At 46.8% G+C, this 18,734-nt stretch overlaps 1 protein-coding gene across 9 annotated transcripts in view; it reads left to right on the top strand.

The window, feature by feature from the left end:
• The window catches only part of tmem108 (transmembrane protein 108), a 423,054-nt gene that overhangs the window by 32,035 nt on the left and 372,285 nt on the right, over positions 1–18,734 (top strand). For 2 of the 9 annotated variants that reach the window (XM_085988774.1, XM_085988777.1), the window contains exon 3: positions 4,730–4,772. The exons of 6 other annotated variants lie outside the window; for them this stretch is intronic. The gene's annotated coding sequence lies outside the window, so the exon portion shown is untranslated. Of the gene's footprint in view, positions 1–4,729; positions 4,773–6,849; positions 6,973–18,734 lie in introns of all 9 variants that reach the window. One more of the 9 variants, XM_085988773.1, reaches the window with a different exon arrangement.

Below are 18,734 nucleotides of genomic sequence, written 5' to 3'. Positions count from 1 at the left end.
CAATGTCGACTCGAGTCTGGATGACCCTGCATCAGGTGGGGTTACATGTAGCGTGACATGAACCCAAGATCTCGGTTGAGGCCGTCCTCATGAGTGCGGAACTTGGCTATCAGTTTCTGCTCGACGATTTTGCGTTGTCGTGTGTCTCGAAGGCCACCTTGGAGAATGCTTACCCGAAGATCGGAGGCTGAATGTCCTTGACTGCTGAAGTGTTCCCCGACTGGGAGGGAACACTCCTGCCTGGTGATTGTTGCGCGGTGTCCGTTCATCCGTCTTCGCAGCCTTCAACATGTCATCGATGACGACGAACACCTCGCTAAGGCCATCCCCACGCCTCCACTACTCGCTTTCAAACAGCCGCCTAACCTCAAACAGACCATCGTTCGCAGCAAATTACCCAGCTTTCAGGAGAACAGCGACCACGACACCACACAACCCTGCCACAGCAACCTCTGCAAGACATGCCAGATCATCAACACAGATACCATCATCACACGTGACGACACCACCCACCAGGTACATGGTACATACTCATGTGACTCGGCCACCGTTGTCTACCTCATACGTTGCAGGAAAGGATGCCCCGGAGCATGGTACATCGGCGAGACCATGCAGACACTGCGACAACGGATGAACGGACACCGCGCAACAATCACCAGGCAGGACTGTATAAGCTGTGTCTTTATGCATTTCTCCACTTCACCTGAAGAAGGAGCAGCGCTCCGAAAGCTTGTGATTTCAAATAAAGCTGTTGGACTATAACCTGGTGTTGTGTGACTTCTTATATTTAAGGAAGGACATACTTGTCTTGGAAGCGGTGCAACAAAGGTTCACTAGATTGATTCCTGGGATGAGAGGGTTGTCCTATGAGGAGTGATTGAGTAGATTGGGCCGATACTCTCTGGAGTTTGGAACAATGAGAAGTGATCTCATTGAAACATACAAGATTCTGAAGGGGATTGACAGGGTAGTTGCTGAGAGGTTGTTTCCCCTGGCTGGAGAGTCTGGAACTATGGGGCATAATCTTAGGCTAAGGAGTCGGTCATTTAAGACTGAGATGAGGAGGAATTTCTTCACTCGGAGGGTGTGAATCTTTGGAATTCTCTACCCCAAAGGGCTGTGGAGGCTCAGTCGTTGAGTATATTCAAGGCTGAGATAGATTTTTGGACTCCAGAGGAATGAAAGGATATGGGGATAGGGCAAGAAAGTGGAGTTGAGGTCGATGATCAGCCATGATCTTATTGAATGGCGGAGCAGGCTCGAGGGGCAGTTTGGCCTACTCCTGCTCCTAATACATATGTTCTTATGTGAGCTCGTGGAATCGGAGGTATCGTTGTGATATGGGTTGGTAATTGGTTGGGAGGTAGGAATCAGAGTAGGGATAAAGATTTTGTCTGATTGGTGGGTTGTGACAAGTAGTGTTCCCCAGGGATCTGTACTGAGGCACCAGCTTTTCACCATGCATGTTAATGACTTGGTTGAAGTAATGGCCCAGAAATTCGGGTCGAGGGCTTCCTGCGGGTGCAAGCCCCCGACCTGCACTTACCTTGCGCGCCGGCCGTTGAGCTGTGGGCCCGCGTGGAATTCCGACCCTGGGCCTGCTCCAACTGCCGGTGCGCAGTGCTTGCGTATCCCAGGGGCGCAGTTTGTTCGAAGCGTCCCCTGGGATCAGGTGGGCCATGGAGAGCCAATGGTAGCAGGGAATGCTTCATTCATAAGTTTGACAGGAAGGGCTGTCAAACCTATAAATACCATAAGCCCCAAAGCATCACTAAATCTTCAAATAAATTTTAAAAAAACATCACATTTTTAAAATAAACTATAAATTACATGAAATTACTATTTTAAACAATTTAAATTTTTGAAAAAATAATTTTATTTTCTAACGGGGCTAAAAATAAACTTACCTTTCTTTAAAGTATTTAAAAATAATAAACCTGTGGAAAAAATGTTTTAATTTTAATTAATTCACCACTTACCTTGTAAAAAGCAGGCCTTGCGACTGCTTTTTAAATGTCTAACTTCTGGAGACTTACTCTCCGGGAAAACCTGCAAAAAAAACGTAAGTTCGATGCGCACGCGCACGTTCGACCTTTCAACCCCTTCTTTCAGGGGAACGGAAGTGCCGGTTTCCTGCGCAGTGCATGCACAAAACCGGCACTTCCATTGGGCCTACGGGTGAGTACCCCATGCGTACTCACCCGTGGAGACCCAAATTTCTGGGCCATTAGATTTTTATATCCAAGTTTGCAGATGACACTAAATTAGCCGGCACAGGAAGCTGTGTGGATGGGAGGAGGAAGTTTCAAAGGGACAGAGACAGATTAAGTGAGTGGGCAGATGGAGTTCAATATGGGGAAGTGTGAGGTCGTCCACTTTGGATCTGAGAAAGACAAATCGGAATATTTTCTTAATGGTGAGAGACTAGGAACAGTGGAGGAGCAAAGGGATTTAGGTGTCCATGTACACAAAGCACTAAAAGCTAGCACACACACACAGGTACAAAAAGTAATCAAAAAGGCCAATGAGATGTTGGCCTTTATCTCAAGGGGAATGGAATTCAGAAGTGATGCTTCAGTTGTACAGAAGCAAAATACTACGGATGCTGGAAATCTGAAATAAAAACAGAAATTGCTGGAAATACTCAGCAGGTCAGGCAGCATCTATGGAGAGAGAAATAGAGTTAACGTTTCAGGTCGAGGACCTTTCATCAGAACCCCAGTTGTACAGAGCCTTGGTCAGACTGTACCTGGAGTACTGTGTTCAGTTTTGGGCACCAAACCTCGGGAAGCAAAATACTGCAGATGCTGGAAATCTGGGATGAGGGCAGAGAATGGTGGAGGTGCTCAATGGGCTGGGCAGCATCTGTGGAGGGAGAGGCAGAGTTAACATTTCGGGTCGACGACCTTTCGTCAGAATCCCAGTTTCGTCAGTTCGGACGAGGGGTCATCGACCTGGAGCATTGGCTCTGTTTCTCTCTCCACAGATGCTGCCTGACCTGCTGAGTGTTTCCAGCATTTTCTGTTTTTATCTCAGGAAGGGTTTATTGGCCTTGTAAGGGGTATATTTTGGAATCACTAGAATTATACCAGGGCTTAAAGGCTTCGATTATGAGAACAGGTTGCATAAGCTTGGCATGTATTCTCTAGAATTTTGAAATTTGTTGGGTGTTTAAACTAATGAGAGATTGTAAGAGCTTCTACAAGTATGTAAAAGGGAAGAGAGTAGCAAAAGTAAGGGTTGGTCCCTTCGAGGCAGTGATCGAAGAAATTATAATGCGGAATAAGGAAATGGCAGTGACATTAAACAAGTATTTTGATTTGCCCAGCATATATGAAGATTAAAGTCTGCCACACTTATTGCATTGCCTTTGTTACAAGCTCCTAGTATTTGTTGATTAATACTCTGTCCAACAGTATAGCTACTGTTAGAGGGCCTATAAATTCACACCCACCAGTGTTTCCTGCCCCTTGTTATTATCTCTACCCATACTAATTCTACATCCTGATCTTCCGAGCCAAGATCCTTTCTCACTATTGTTCTTATGTCATCCTTTATTAGCAGGGCTACCCTTCTTTTCCATTCTGCCTGTCCTTTCAAAACGTCAAGTACCCTGGAATTTTTAGTTCCAAACGTTGGCCACCTTGCAACCACGTCTCTGTAATGGCTATTAGATCAAACCCATTTATCTCTATTTGTGCCACTAATTTTTCTATCTTGTTATGAATGCTTCATGCATTCAGATAAAGAGCCTTTTAATTTTTTAACCATTATTCCCTGCTTTCACCTTATTCTCTGATGCACTATTACTGTTATACTCTCTGGGGGGATAAAAATTCGTGTTCACCAGCAAAGTTTCCGGTGTCATCAGCAACTGGAGTTAATGGCCACTGAAAATGCCCACAACACTAATGGAGCAAAATTGGTCATGGAGATTGGTGGCACAGCGCTTACCTTCCATGCAACGCCATCCTGGTGGCGTTGCTAGAGGCGTCCGAGATGAAGTTCCTGTCTAGGTGCGGCGTTTGAGCATTGCACTGCATCTGGAATCGAGGCTGTGGAGTTCAAGGAATTGTGGCTAATGAAGGGGTCTGTGAATTAAAGGGCCATGCACACTGAAGCAATACAGAATAAAGTGAAGTGAAACAATGCAGTTTTCAGCCCTTTTTAAAAAAAAAAGTAACATTAAAAAGAAGTCCCAAATATGAATATTCAGCTCTTAAAGCTGAATTACCTTCCTAACCTCAACAAATGGGAAAACTGCTGAGTACTAACACAAATGGCTCAGCAAGCCAGGGAAGGAGCACCCAGGGTCTCTGCGGCAGCACTCCAGCTTTGTGCACGGTGGGGTCAACACTGCAAGACAGACCCTCTACCCACAAGGGCCAGGAGGCCCTCCAGAAATGCAGCCAGCCTGGCCAGTGGGTGACCAAGAAGAGGGAGAGGAAAGTGAAGAAGAACAAAAAGATGATTGATTTGACGCTCCCTGCCACCAGCTCCTCAAGGCCATTTGCAGTGTCCCCCACTGAAAGTCAGCAGCCTTCCACCAGCCATGCTGGAGCCTCTGGGGTAGCACTGAGTGACATCAGTAGGATAGGCAAAGGCACACATAAGGCAGCCACCGAAGAGAATGCATACGGATGATGAGTTGATTTCTTGATGTCACATTGGATGGATAGACGTATATAGGTGGATTGGAAAGTTTGCTTTATGATGGTTTTTATTTCAGCATCGTGGCCAAGAGGACGTTGTGATTGTCTAACAGATGGAAGGTAAGGTGTGGGGCTAATGTTGAAAGGGGAATTGGGGTTGTGGTCACTGGGACTGGAGGTGGATGACTCCATCCTGGATATCCAGGCCACAAATGGGCTGTTCAGGATACATCCTTTTGTCTGATTCCTCCTCTTCGGCTTCCTCCTTTTCTGTGTCTTTCTTTTCCCGCTGTAAGTGTGAAATGACAGCATAAAATGCTGGAAATACTCAGCTGTTCAGGCAGCATCTCGACCTGAGGCGTGAACTCTGTTTTTCTCTCCACGGATGTTGCGCGACCTGCTGAGTATTTGCAGCATGTTCTGTCTTTTCAAAGGACTTCATTTACCATCTGATCCCTTGCAAGCGTCCAGCAGCACTCCCTACACACTTTATATAAAAAAAAACTTTTGACATCTATTGTAGCAAGCCACCACTTCAATAAAATCAAAAAACCCTGTCCAAAACATTACTTTCAAACTTAGCTAACGATGTGTGTGTCCCTTTTTAAGAGGTGCAGATATCGCCAGTCAGCCTGCTTGCATGCCAGGTTAACCTGGCGTGCTTAGGACCCAGTGCTGAATTCAGCGCTAGATTGACGTCATCACCCCACCATTTTACTTTAAGGGCGCTGGCAGTTACCAACAGCGCAAAAGGGGAGAGGAATATGACGGCCGCCACCAGTTGACAAAAGAGCGGCAGCCGCCATATTATCGGCAGTTCATGCGCTATGGAGTGTCGGTAATCAGATGTCCCCGTTACATTCTGCTTATCTTTACCAACATTGCTCCATTGCCTTGACTTTTCTCTAGATTTCTAAATTTTCCCTCACCTGACAGCCCCCCCTGCAAGCTTCCCCCCACCCCCGTTTTTAGTTTAAAGCCCTATCTACAGCCCAAGTTATTCAATTAGCCAGGACACTGGTCCCAGACAGGCTTAAGTGGAGCCCGTCCCAACAGAACAGCTCCCTCTTTCCCCAGTGTCAGTGCCCCATGAATGGAAATCCCTGACTCCCACACCAGTCTTTGAGCCACGCATTTAACTCTCTGATCTGCTTGTCCCTATGCTAATTTGTGCGTGGCTCAGGTAACAGTCCAGAGATGATTAATTTTGAGGGTCTATGTTTCAATTTTGACCCTTGCTCCTCAAACTCTCTCAGCAGGACCTCATTCCAAGTTCTACCTATGTCGTTGGTTCCTATGTAGACCACGACAATTGGATTCTCCCCCTCCACCTCCCACTTCAAGTTCTTCTCCAGCCATGAGGAGATATCCTTAACCCTGGCACCGGGCAGGCAACACAGCCTTCGGAACTCCCCGTCGTGGCTGCAGAGACCAGTATGTAGCCCTGACTATACTGTTCCCTACCAGGACAACATTCCTTTTGATTCCCCCCTACTTGAATGGCCTCCTGTGCTGTGGTCATTTTGCTCATCCACCCTGCCCTCATCCAAGGAGGCAGCAAGAACCGCATAAGGGCAAAGGCTGAGGCTCCTCCAGCACAGCACCTGAGGTCCCCTTACTGAGTCGCAGTCACACCCTCCTGTTCCTGACCACTAACCAGACCTGGACCATTACCTAACCTAAGGAGTGTGATTGCCTCCTGAATCAAAGTGTCCAGGTAACTCTCCCCTTCCCTGATGCCCCACAATGTCTGCACTTCGGACTCCAGCTCAACAACTCTGAGCTGAAGTTCCTCGAGATGCAGACATGGTCGTCCAGGATCGCAATGCTCTCCACAAACTCCCACATGTTGTAGTTTGTGGCACACCACCTGCACTGATATTAAACTCTCATTAATTAAGTTTATTTTATTTATTTATTCTTGGTGAATCAGTCAATTGCAACGTTAACAGTTCTAAAAATGAAAAAATAATATCTTATTAATAGAAAATCTTACTTTTAAATCTTAACTTTGCTACAGTATTACAGTTCTTAAAGGTTTCTTATACAGGATATCCATCAATATCAAATACCTTTGATCCCCGAGGTACAAAGAGTTGGAGACTACAGAGTCGCCTCTGCAGCTGAGAATCGCTTTGCCGGATTAAAGCGAATCTGATATCCCATTTGAAACGTAAATATTTATATTCTTTTCCAGTGGTATTTCCTTCAAAGTTTCTACTGATGCAAGTCAATTATCCCTATTCATCTTTCTGCCGACTTTTGCAATTCTTACTGCTACATCAGCTTGTAACATTCCAGAATCTTGTCTCCTCTCCAGGTAAGAACATAAGAACATAAGAAATAGGAGCAGGAGTAGGCCAATCGGCCCCTCGAGCCTGCTCCGCCATTCAATAAGATCATGGCTGATCTGATCCTAGCCGCCAATCCACTATCACAGAACCATCTCCTGAATCTAACAGAATTAGACACACGAAATAGGAGCAGGATCAGGCTACACGGCCCCTGGGCCCGCTCCGCTACCCACAGGGCCATGTCCAATCCGAACCTAGACTCATGTCCAAATTCCTGCCCGCTCCCCGTAACCCTTAATTCCCTTTACTTCTAGGAAACTGTCTATCTCTGTTTTAAATTTATGTAATGATGTAGCTTCTACAGCTTTTTGGGGCAGCATATTCCATGGACCTACCACCCTCTGAGTGAAGTAGTTCCTCCTCATCTCAGTTTTGAAAGAGCAGCCCCTTATTCTAAGACTATGCCCCCTAGTTCGAGTTTCACCCATCATCTGGAACATCCTCCCCGCATCCACCCGATCCAACCCCTTCACAATCTTATATGTTTCAATAAGATCGCCTCTCATTCTTCTGAACTCCAATGAGTAGAGTCCCAATCTACTCAACCTCTCCTCATATGCCCATCCCCTCATCCCTGGGATTAACCGAGTGAACCTTCTTTGTACTGACTCGAGAGCAAGTATGTCTTTTCTTAAGTATGGACACCAAAACTGTATGCAGTATTCCAGGTGCGGTCTCACCAATACCTCCCTATTTTTATATTCTATCCCCCTAGCAATGAAAGCCAACATTCCATTGGCCTTCTTAATCACTTGCTGCACCTGCATACTAACCTTTTGAGTTTCGTGCACCAGGACCCCCAGATCCCTTTGTACTTCAGTACTTTCCAGTTTCTTGCCATTAAGATAATAACTTGCTCTACGATTTTTCCTGCCAAAGTGCATAACCTCACACTTTCCAGTATTGTATTCCATCTGCCAAATCTCTGCCCACTTACTTAGCCTGTCTATGTCCCCTTGCAGGTTTTTTATGTCCTCCTCACTCCCTACTTTCCCCCCCATCTTTGTATCATCTGCAAACTTTGATATGTTACACTCGGTCCCCTCCTCCAAATCATTAATATAGATTGTAAAGAGTTGGGGACCCAGCACTGACCCCTGCGGAACACCACTAGTTACTGATTGCCAGTCTGAAAATGAACCATTTATCCCAACTCTCTGCCTTCTGTTAGATAGCCAATCCTCTATCCACGCCAGAATATTACCCCCAATCCTGTGATTTTTTATCTTAAGCAATAATCTTTTGTGTGGCACCTTGTCAAATGCCTTTTGGAAGTCTAAATACACTACGTCCACTGGTTCCCCTTTATCCACCCTATATGTTACTTCCTCAAAGAACTCCAGCAAATTTGCCAAACATGACTTCCCCTTCATAAAACCATGCTGACTTTGTCCTATTAAATTATGATTATCCAAATGTCCTGTTACTGTCTCCTTAATAATGGACTCCAAAATTTTACCCACCACAGATGTTAGGCTAACCGGTCTATAGTTTCCAGCCTTCTGTCTACTGCCCTTTTTAAATAAGGGTGTTACATTAGCAGTTTTCCAGTCTGCCGGGACCTTTGAGTCCAGGGAGTTTTGGAAAATTATTACTAATACATCCACAATCCCTACCGCCACTTCCCTCATAGTTATACAGCACAGAAAGAGGCCCTTTGGCCCATCGTGTCTGCGCCGTCCATCAAGCCCTGTCCAATCTAATCCCATTTTCCAGCATTTGGTCCATAGCCTTGTATGCAATGGCATTTCAAGTGCTCATCCAAATGCTTCTTGAATGTTGTGAGGGTTCCTGCCTCTACCACCCTTTCAGGCAGTGAGTTCCAGACTCCAACCACCCTCTGGGTGAAAAAGTTCCTCCTCAAATCCCCTCTAAACCTCCTGCCCCTTACCTTGAATCTATGCCCCCTTGTTATTGACCCCCCTACTAAAGGGGAAAAGTTCCTCTTTATCTACCCTATCTATGCCCCTCATCATTTTGTACACCTCAATCAGGTCCCCCCTCAGCCTTCTTTGCTCCAAGGAAAACAACCCCAGCCTGTTTAGTCTTTCTTCATAGCTGAGGCGCTCCATCCCAGGTAACATCCTGGTGAATCTTCTCTGCACCCTCTCCAAAGCAATCACATCCTTCCTATAGTGAGGCGACCAGAACTGCACACAGTACTCCAGCTGTGGCCTTACCAGCGTTTTGTACAGCTCCATCATAACCTCCCTGCTCTTATATTCTATGCCTCGGCTAATGAAGGCAAGTATCCCATATGCCTTTTTAACCACCTTATCTACCTGTTCCGCTGCCTTCAGGGATCTATGTACATGTACACCAAGGTCCCTCTGACCCTCTGTGCTTCCTAGGGCCCTACCAGTCATTGTGTATTCCCTTGCCTTATTTGTCCGTCCAAAATGCATCACCTCGCACTTTTCAGGGTTAAATTCCATTTGCCACTTTTCCGCCCATCTGACCAACCCGTTTATATCGTCCTGTAGCCTGAGGCTTTCCTCCTCGCAATTTACCACCCCACCAATTTTCGTGTCATCTGCGAACTTACTGATCATACCTTTTACATTCTCATCCAAATCATTTATGTAGATCACAAAAGCAAGGGACCCAGCACCGATCCCGGAGGTACCCCACTGGACACAGGCTTCCAGCCACAAAAGCAACCTTCGACCATCACCCTCTGCCTCCTGCCACTCAGCCAGTTTAGGATCCAACGTGCCAAGGCACCCTGAATCCCATGGGCTCTTACCTTCTTGACCAGTCTCCTATGCGGGACTTTGTCAAAAGCCTTACTGAAGTCCATGTATACCACATCCACAGCATTTCCCTCATCCACACACCTAGTCACCCCCTCGAAAAATTCAATCAGATTGGTCAGAAATGATTTACCCTTGACAAAGCCATGCTGACTATCCCCGATTAATCCTTGCCTCTCCAAGTGGAGACTAATTTTGTCCCTCAGAATTTTTTCCAATAATTTCCCTACCACAGATGTTAGGCTCACTGGCCTGTAATTCCCTGGTTTATCCCTGCTACCCTTCTTGAATAATGGTACTACGTTAGCTGTTCTCCAGTCCTCTGGTACATCCCCTGTGGCCAGAGGGGTTCTGAAAATTTGTGTCCGAGCCCCTGCAATCTCCTCCTTTGCCTCACACAGCAGCCTGGGATACATCTCGTCCGGGCCTGGGGATTTATCCACTTTTTGGCCTGCTAAAACCGCTAGTACCTCCTCCCTCTCGATGCTAATATGTTCAAGTATATCACAGTCCCCTTGCCCGATTTCTATGTCTACATCGTCTTCCTCCACAGTGAACACAGATGCAAAAAATCCATTTAAAACCCCACCTACATCATCTGGCTCTACACACAGATTGCCACTTTGGTCCCTAATGGGTCCTACCCTTTCCCTGGTTATCCTCTTGCCCTTAATATACTTATAAAACATCTTAGGATTTTCCTTTATTTTGCTCGCCAGTGTTATTTCACAGCCCCTCCTCGCTCTCCTAATTTCTTTTTTAAGTATGCCCCTGCACTTTTTATACTCCTCTAGGGCTTCCTCCATCTTTAGTCTTTTGTAACTGCCAACAGCCCCCCTTTTTTTCCTAATGCATTTTTACATATCCCTTGTCATCCAAGGTTCCCTTTGCTTGTTGGTCCCACCCTTGACCTTTACGGGAACACGTTGGCGTTGTACTCTATTTCCCTTCTGAAAGTCTCCCACTGCTTTGATGTGGATTTTCCTATAAGTAGCTGCTCCCAGTCCATTTTGGCCAGATCCTGCCTTATCATATTAAAATCGGCCTTCCCCCAATTTAGAACCCTTATTTCCGGGCCGTCTTTGTCTTTTTCCATGACCACCTTAAATCTCACCGAATTATGGTCACTGTCGCCAAAATGCTCTCCTACTGACACTTACACCACTTGCCCGGCTACATGCCCTAGAATTAGGTCCAGTACCGCCCCCTCTCTTGTAGGACTTTCTACATGCTGGCTCAAAAAGCTCTCCTGGATGCACTTTAAGAATTCTGCACCCTCTAAGCCTTTCACACTCTGACTATCCCAATTAATATTGGGGAAGTTGAAATCCCCCACTATTATTACCCTATTATTTTCGTACTTTTCTGAGATTTGCCTACATATCTGTTCCTCTATCTCCCCCTGACTGTTTGGGGGCCTATAGTACACTCCCAGCAAAGTGCTTGCCCCCTTTTTGTTTTTAAGTTCTACCCATATGGCCTCATTAGAGGAACCCGCTAATATATCATCCCTCCTTACAGCAATAATTGACTCCTTAATTAATATTGCAACACCCCCTCCCCTTTTACACCCCCCTCTGTCTCGCCTGAAGATTCTATACCCCGGAATATTGAGCTGCCAGTCCTGACCTTCCCTCAACCATGTCTCTGTGATAGCAACAATATCGTACTCCCATATGTTCAACAACAACTTCAGTTCATCCACCTTATTTGCAAGACTCCTTGCATTAAAATAAATGCCTTCCAGCCTTGCCATATTCCCTTTTGCCTTCACATATTTGCTCTGCCTTCCCAGCTGACTTGTTTTTTCCTCCGTATTTGGCTGTAATTCACCCCCTACTATAGCTCCACTCTGTATCCCATCCCCCTGCCAAGTTAGTTTAAACCCCCCCCCCCAACAGTGCTAGCAAACCTCCCCGCAAGGATATTGGTCCCCCTCTGGTTCAGCTGTAAACCGTCCGACTTGTACAAGTCCCACCTTTCCCAGAGGCAGACCCAGTGATCCAGGAAACTAAAGCCCTCCCTCCTGCACCAACTCTTTAGCCATGCATTCATCTGTTCTATCTTCCTATTCCTATACTCACTGGCACGTGGCACCGGGAGTAATCCAGAGATTACAACCTTTGTGGTCCTGCTCTTTAATCTTCTACCTAGCTCCCTAAATTCTTGCTGCAGGACCTCATCCCTCTTTTTACCTATGTCGTTGGTACCAATGTGGACCACGACCTCTGGCTGTTCGCCCTCCCCCTCCAGAATGCCCTGCAGCCACTCAGTGACATCCTTGACCCTGGCACCAGGGAGGCAACAAACCATCCTGGATTCATGTCTACGGCCACAGAAACGCCTATCTGTTCCCCTTACTATAGAATCCCCTACCACTATTACTCTCCCACTCTTTTTCCTCCCTGGGCAGCAGGAGCACCCCCAGTGCCAGGAAGTTGGCTGCTGCTGCCTTCCTCTAGTAAGTCATCCCCCTCAACAGTATCCAAAGCGGTATACCTGGTTGAAAGGGGGATGGCCACAGGGGTCTCCTGCACTACCTGCCTGCTTCTATTGTTCCGCCTGGTGGTCACCCATTTCCCTTCTGCCTGTGCAGCCCTACCCTGCGGTGTGACCAACTCACTGTACGAGTAATTCGCGACCCTCTCAGCATCGTGAATGCTCCACAACCCATCCACCCGCAGCTCCAGCGCCGCAAGATGGCCCGTTAGTAGCTGCAGCTGGATGCATTTCTGGCACACGTGTTGGTCAGGGACACTGGCAGCGTCCCTGAATTACCACATAGAGCAAGAGGAGCACATCACGGGGCTGGGCTCTCCTGGCATGACCGACACCTTTAATCAATTTAAATTAACTTAGTTCAATACCACCAGCAAAGTAAGCCTTACCTGGTCTCTGGAGCCCTTTGTAGGCCCGCTCTACTGCTGAAGCACCCGCCGAAGCTCTGAGGCCTTGCCTCACCAAACTCCCTGACTCACCACCTAACTCTCAGCACTCAGTGCAAAATCGCACTTCAAAGCCTGTTTTTATAGGCCCTGAAACAAAGACTTGCTGAGCTGAGCCCAGCTACAGGAGAACCAGGTTAACCAGATTACTCCAGTTTCCCTTGTTAACTGCCTTCAGCTGCTCTGAGTTGTAGGACTTGTTTATCCCTTTTTAACCCTGCTTAAAGCTGGGAAATTTAGATTTTAAACAGTAAACAGTACACAGTAAATGTGGAACAAACAAAAGGACCCTAGGATGTAAGCCATCAGGTCCAGCTGATTTATCCGCCTTGAGTCCCATTATTTTGCCGAGTACCACTTCCTTAGTGATTTTGATCGTGTTTAGCTCCTCCCCCCCCCCCCCCCCCCCATAGCCCCCTGTTTGTCCAGTGTTGGGATATTCTTAGTGTCCTCTACTGTAAAGACTGATACAAAATATTCATTCAGTGTTTTTGCCATCTCCATATTTCCCACCATTAATTTCCCAGTCTCATCCTCTAAGGGACCAACATTTACTTTAGCCACCCTTTTTCTTTTTATATAACTATAAAAACTCTTACTATCTCTTTTTATATTTTTTGCTAATTTACTTTCATAATCTATCTTCTCTTTCTTAATTAATCTTTTTGTTATTTTTTGCTGTCTTTTAAAGTTTCCTCTATCCTCCCACTAGATTTGGCTACCTTATATGCCCTTTTTTTTAGTCGAATACTATCCTTAATTTCTTTACTTAGCCACGGATGGCTGTCTTTTCTTTTACACCCTTTTCTTCACAGTGGAATATATTTTTTCTGGAAGTTGTAAAATAACTCCTTAAATGTACACCACTGATCATGTATCGTCTTACCCTTTAATCTATTTTCCCAATCCACTCTACTCAATTCCGCTCTCATACCTTCATAGTCTCCTTTATTCAAGCTTAGCACGCTTGTTTGAGATCCAACCTTCTCACCCTCTAATTGAATATGGAATTCAACCATGTTATGGTCACTCATTTCAAGGGGATCCTTTACTAGGACATTTTTAGTTAATCCTGTCTCGTTACACAGGACCAGATCTAAGGTTGCTTGCCCCCTGGTCGGTTCAGTTACATACTGCTCAAGAAACCCATCCCGAATACACTCAATGAACTCATCCTCAAGGCAGCCCTGCCCAATTTGATTTGTCCAATTAATATGATAGTTAAAATCCCCCATAATTATAGATGTTCCCTTATTACAAGCCTCAACTATTTCCTGATTGATACTCCGTCTAACAGAGTTGCAACTGTTCGGAGGCCTATAGACTACGCCCACTAGTGTTTTTTTCCCCTTATTATTCCTTATCTCCACCCAAACTGTTTCATTATCCTGATCTTTTGACCCAATATCATTTCTCTGTATTACAGTGATTCCTTCCTTTATTAACATAGCCACCCCACCTCCCCTTCCTTCCTGCCTGTCCTTCCTGATCGTTAAATAACCTGGTATGTTTAATTCCCAGGCATTGTCACCCTGCAGCCATGTTTCTGTAATGGCCACAAGATCATACCCATATGTAGTTATTTGTGCCATTAACTCGTCTATTTTGTTACGAATGCTGCGTGCATTCAGATAGAGAACTTTCAAATATGTTTTGCGACACTTAGTTCCTGCTTTTGCCCTTTTTATTACTTTACCTTTTACTCCATACCTTCTGCCCCTTCCTGACACGCTCTGGTTTTTAATTTCCCCACTGCTACCTAAGTCTATGACCTTCTCTGTTGTCATTTTTATTATTTGCTCTCTAGGAACCTCCCCCCCACTAGTTAGTTTAAAGCCCTCTCTACAGCCCTAGTTATATGATCCGCCAGGACTCTAGTCCCAGCACTGGCCAAGTGAAGCCCGTCCCAACGGAACAGCTCCCTCCTGCCCCAATACTGGTGCCAGTGTCCCAGGAAGCAAAACCCATTTCTCCCACACCAGTCTTTGAGCCACGCATTTAACTCTCTAATTTTATTTGTCCTAGCCAAATTCGCTCGTGGCTCAGGTAATAATCCAGAGATTATTACCCTTGAGGTTCTGTTTTTTAATTTGACCCCTAGCTGCTCATACTCCTTTAACAGAATTGGCTTCCTAGTCCTATCTACATCGTTTGTACCAACATGGACCACAACAACTGGATCCACCCCCTCCCACTGCAAGTTTCTTTCCAGCCCAGAGGAGATGTCCTTAACCCTGGCACCGCGTAGACAACACAGCCTTTGGGACTCTCGCTCTCGGCTGCAGGGAACTCTATCTATCCCCCTAATAATACTATCCCCTACCACTACAACATTTCTATTTACTCCCCCCTCTTGAATGGCCCCCCGTTCCACGGTGCTGTGGCCAGGTTGCTCATCCTCCCTGCAGTCCCTGCTCCTGTCCCCACAGGGAGTAAGAACCTCGAACCTGTTGGACAAGAGCAAGGGCTGCGGCTCCTCTAACACTGCTTCCTGGATCCCCGTACCTGCCTCACTCGTCACACCGTCCTGTCCCTGACCATGGGCTACACCTGAATTAATTAACTTCATAGGTGTGACCACCTCCTGAAACACACAGTCCAGGTACTTCTCCCCCTCCCTGATGTGTCACAGTGTCTGAAGCTCAGACTCCAGCTCATCAACACGGAGCTGGAGTTCCTGTCGCAGCAGACACTTGTCACAGACGTAATCACCGTGAGCCTCAATGGGGTCCACCGGCTCCCACATCTCGCAACAGTAACACATCAGTAACACCGGCCTCGGGCGACTGTCTGTGTGGAGTTTGCACATTCTCCCCGTGTTTGCGTGGGTTTCCTCCGGGTGCTCCGGTTTCCTCCCACAGTCCAAAGATGTGCGGGTTAGGATGATTGGCTATGATAAATTGACCCTTAATGTTAGGGGGATTAAAAACGTGGGGTTACGGGGATCGGGTGGGATATGTGTCGGTGCAGGCTCGATGGGCCGAAATGGCCTCTATCTGCACTGTGGGGATTCTGTGTGTGTGTGTGATCACCTGCTCCATTCTATGTAATTAATTAAAATTTTTATTGTTAGTTGTGGACACCCTCTACCTGATTTTAGATGCTAGTATCCCCTTTAATTAATTGGATTTAAATTAAATCATCCCTCTAATTACACCAGTTAAATGGTTTACCAACAGTCACTCTGCACCAGAAAGGCCTTATTAACTACAACCCACAAAGTTAAAGTTTGAAAAGAGCACCTAACACCCCACTTACCCTAACACACACTTCCCCTAACTCACAGCACTCTCTGCTGATTCGCACTCAGTGCGAGCAAGCACTAGGAGTGATCTTTTTATACTGTTTGTTTGTTTACAGCCAAATGAGTCACCCCTGCTGATTGGTTAGAAAACTGGTTTCCACTGCCTGCTGTGCCAATTTACTCCTACTGCAGTGTAACCTTGTTTTACTCTTCTTAAACCAACAGAATCCCAAATATTTAAATGTTCTGAGTTGACCATATTAAAACGGTGTGAAGGGCAGGTGTTCCTTATTTTATGTCATCTTTGAGGGCAGATGTTCCTTATCTTGTGTGCCATCTTTACAAAGTTTAAATTAAAACCCCTTATCCAGGGTGAACCATTGTTTTTGTTTTTGTTCCCAATGGTCAGCCTGTCGGAGCCATGCACCTTCTGTTTCAATAAGGTTATTTATTCAGGGTCAACAACTGTCTTATCTCAATAGCCAGAATTCTGTCACAGCTATTCCAGTTCGGTTTCTAAATTTCCAAACCGTTTGTCATGTTTTAACAAGGCCAGAATTCTTTCATAAGATGGTGTATTTTTCTGAAGAGGTGATATGGCTAATTCCTTCACATCCTTCCCCCTCTGCTTCAAATTCCCACTCTCTCCAAATTCCCAACTTTAACTCTGTTTTGAAGCACCCCATTTAAGACCACTCTTTGCAGACCACTCCTACCTAGGCAAACATCCACATTATCAGGTAGATGCCAGTGTTATAGCTGTACTTGAACAGCTTGGTTAGGGCAGCAGCAACTCTGGTGGGCAGTTCTTCAGCACTACTGCTGGGATGCTATCAGAGCCCATAATTTTTGCAATGTCCAGTACAGCAAACTCCAGTGGGCAGCACGGTGGCATAGTGGTTAGCACTGTTGTCTCACAGCGCCAGGGACCCGGGTTCGAATCCGGCCTCGGGCGACTGTCTGTGTGGAGTTTGCACATTCTCCCTGTGTTTGCGTGGGTTTCCTCCGGGTGCTCCGGTTTCCTCCCACAGTCCAAAGATGTGCAGGTTAGGTTGATTGGCTATGATAAATTGACCCTTAGTGTTAGGGGGATTAAATACGTGGGGTTACGGGGATCGGGTGGGATATGTGTCGGTGCAGGCTCGATGGGCCGAAATGGCCTCTATCTGCACTGTGGGGTTTCTGTGATTTCTGTGATCTGTGGAACTAAATTGGCTGGATACTGGCATCCAAGAGAATGGGGACCTTGGGAGAAGGCCAAGTAGGATGGAGTCATAATGGCACAGAAGGAGACCATTCGGCCCATCGAGTTCATGCTGGCTCTCTGTAGAACAATCCAGTCAGTCCCATTCCCTGCTCTATCCCCGTAGCCCTGCAAGTTTATTTCCCTCAAGTGCCTATCCAGTCTCCCCTTCAAAACATTGAGTGTCTCTGTTTCCACCACTTCCATTGGCAGCGAATTCCAGGTCCTAACCACTCGCTGCGTAAATGTTTTTTTCCTCACATCCCCCCTGTATCTCTTGCCCAAAACCTTAAATCTGTGTCCTCTGGTCCTTGTACCATTAACTAATGGGAACAGCCTTTCCCCGTCTAGCCTATCCAAACCCGTCATAATCTTGTACACCTCTAGCAAATCACCCCTCAAGCTCCTTTGCTCTAATGAAAACAAATCCAGCTTCTCCAGATAATCCACTTGGTACTTTTGGATGAAGATGCTTGCAAACACTTCACCCTTGTCTTCTTGCACTTGCATACTGGGCTCCACCATGGTTGAAGATGGGGGGAGTTCATGGAGCCTCCTCCTATTAGTTGTACCACCATTCTCGATTACATGTGGTAGGGCTCTCGAGCTCTGTGGTGATTCATTGTTTGTAGGACCACTGAGCTCTATCTATAGCCTGCTGCTTTTTATTAGCATGGAGGTCCCCCTGTATTGTAGCCTCACTAGGTACCTCATTCTAAAGTATGCCTCGTGCTGTTCCTGACTTGCCCTTCCACACTTGGCATTGATCCAGGATGGTCCTGGCTTAGTGGTTATGGAGGAGTGATAGATGTGCCTGGAGATTTGTTTACAGATTGTGGTGATGTACAGCTCTGCTGATGAAGGCCCACAGCACCTCCTGGATGCAAAATTTTGGGCTGTTAGCATTGCCTTCAGTAAGTCCCACTTAGCAAGGTGGTAATGACATTACATGATGGAGGATGTCCTCACTTTGGGGGCGAAATTCGTTTTTGCCCCGTTTGGGGCCGGTAACCGAATTACCGCCTCACATTTAGCGCCCGGAGCGGGAGTACCGCCTCTGCCACTAAATTGGGTTTTCTGCCCCGGTGAGGAAGCGGAGCGCTATCTCGGGCATTCCACTTCCTCTTGGGGAGGTGCGTGGGGCGCAAAGCACGGTAGCGCCGGAGCTTTATGTCGCCGCTCCGTGTAGTGCTAACGCGTTTCAGTGCCCCTCCCTTTCCGTTAAAGGGGAGGGCCGCTGCGCACCGTGCCGGCCATTTGACGGCCTCCACTAGCTCACCAGGGTGGAGTGGTGCCATGGCCGCAGCCCAGCACTAAGACGCAGTACCGGATGGCGCGATGGCGGCCACGGGCCACGCCAAAGGGCTGCCTAGAGGGGCTGACCTAGAGGTCGGCCAAAATAGAAAATGTCGGCGCGGGGCACAGCGGACCGCCCCTTTAATTAGTGCGCCCCCCCCTCCTAGGGGTGTGCAGCCCGGCTCGTGACCCACGAGGCTGTCGCTGACATCGCCCGCGGCAGCCTCACCGGTCACAGCTGAATTTC

The sequence above is a fragment of the Somniosus microcephalus genome, chromosome 5 (genome assembly GCF_052327205.1).
Source record: "Somniosus microcephalus isolate GS21.2 chromosome 5, FLI_Smic_1.0, whole genome shotgun sequence".
NCBI lineage: Eukaryota > Metazoa > Chordata > Chondrichthyes > Squaliformes > Somniosidae > Somniosus > Somniosus microcephalus.
The sequence above is the reverse complement of the archived record's forward strand: the minus strand, read 5'-3'. Positions and strand labels throughout refer to the sequence as shown.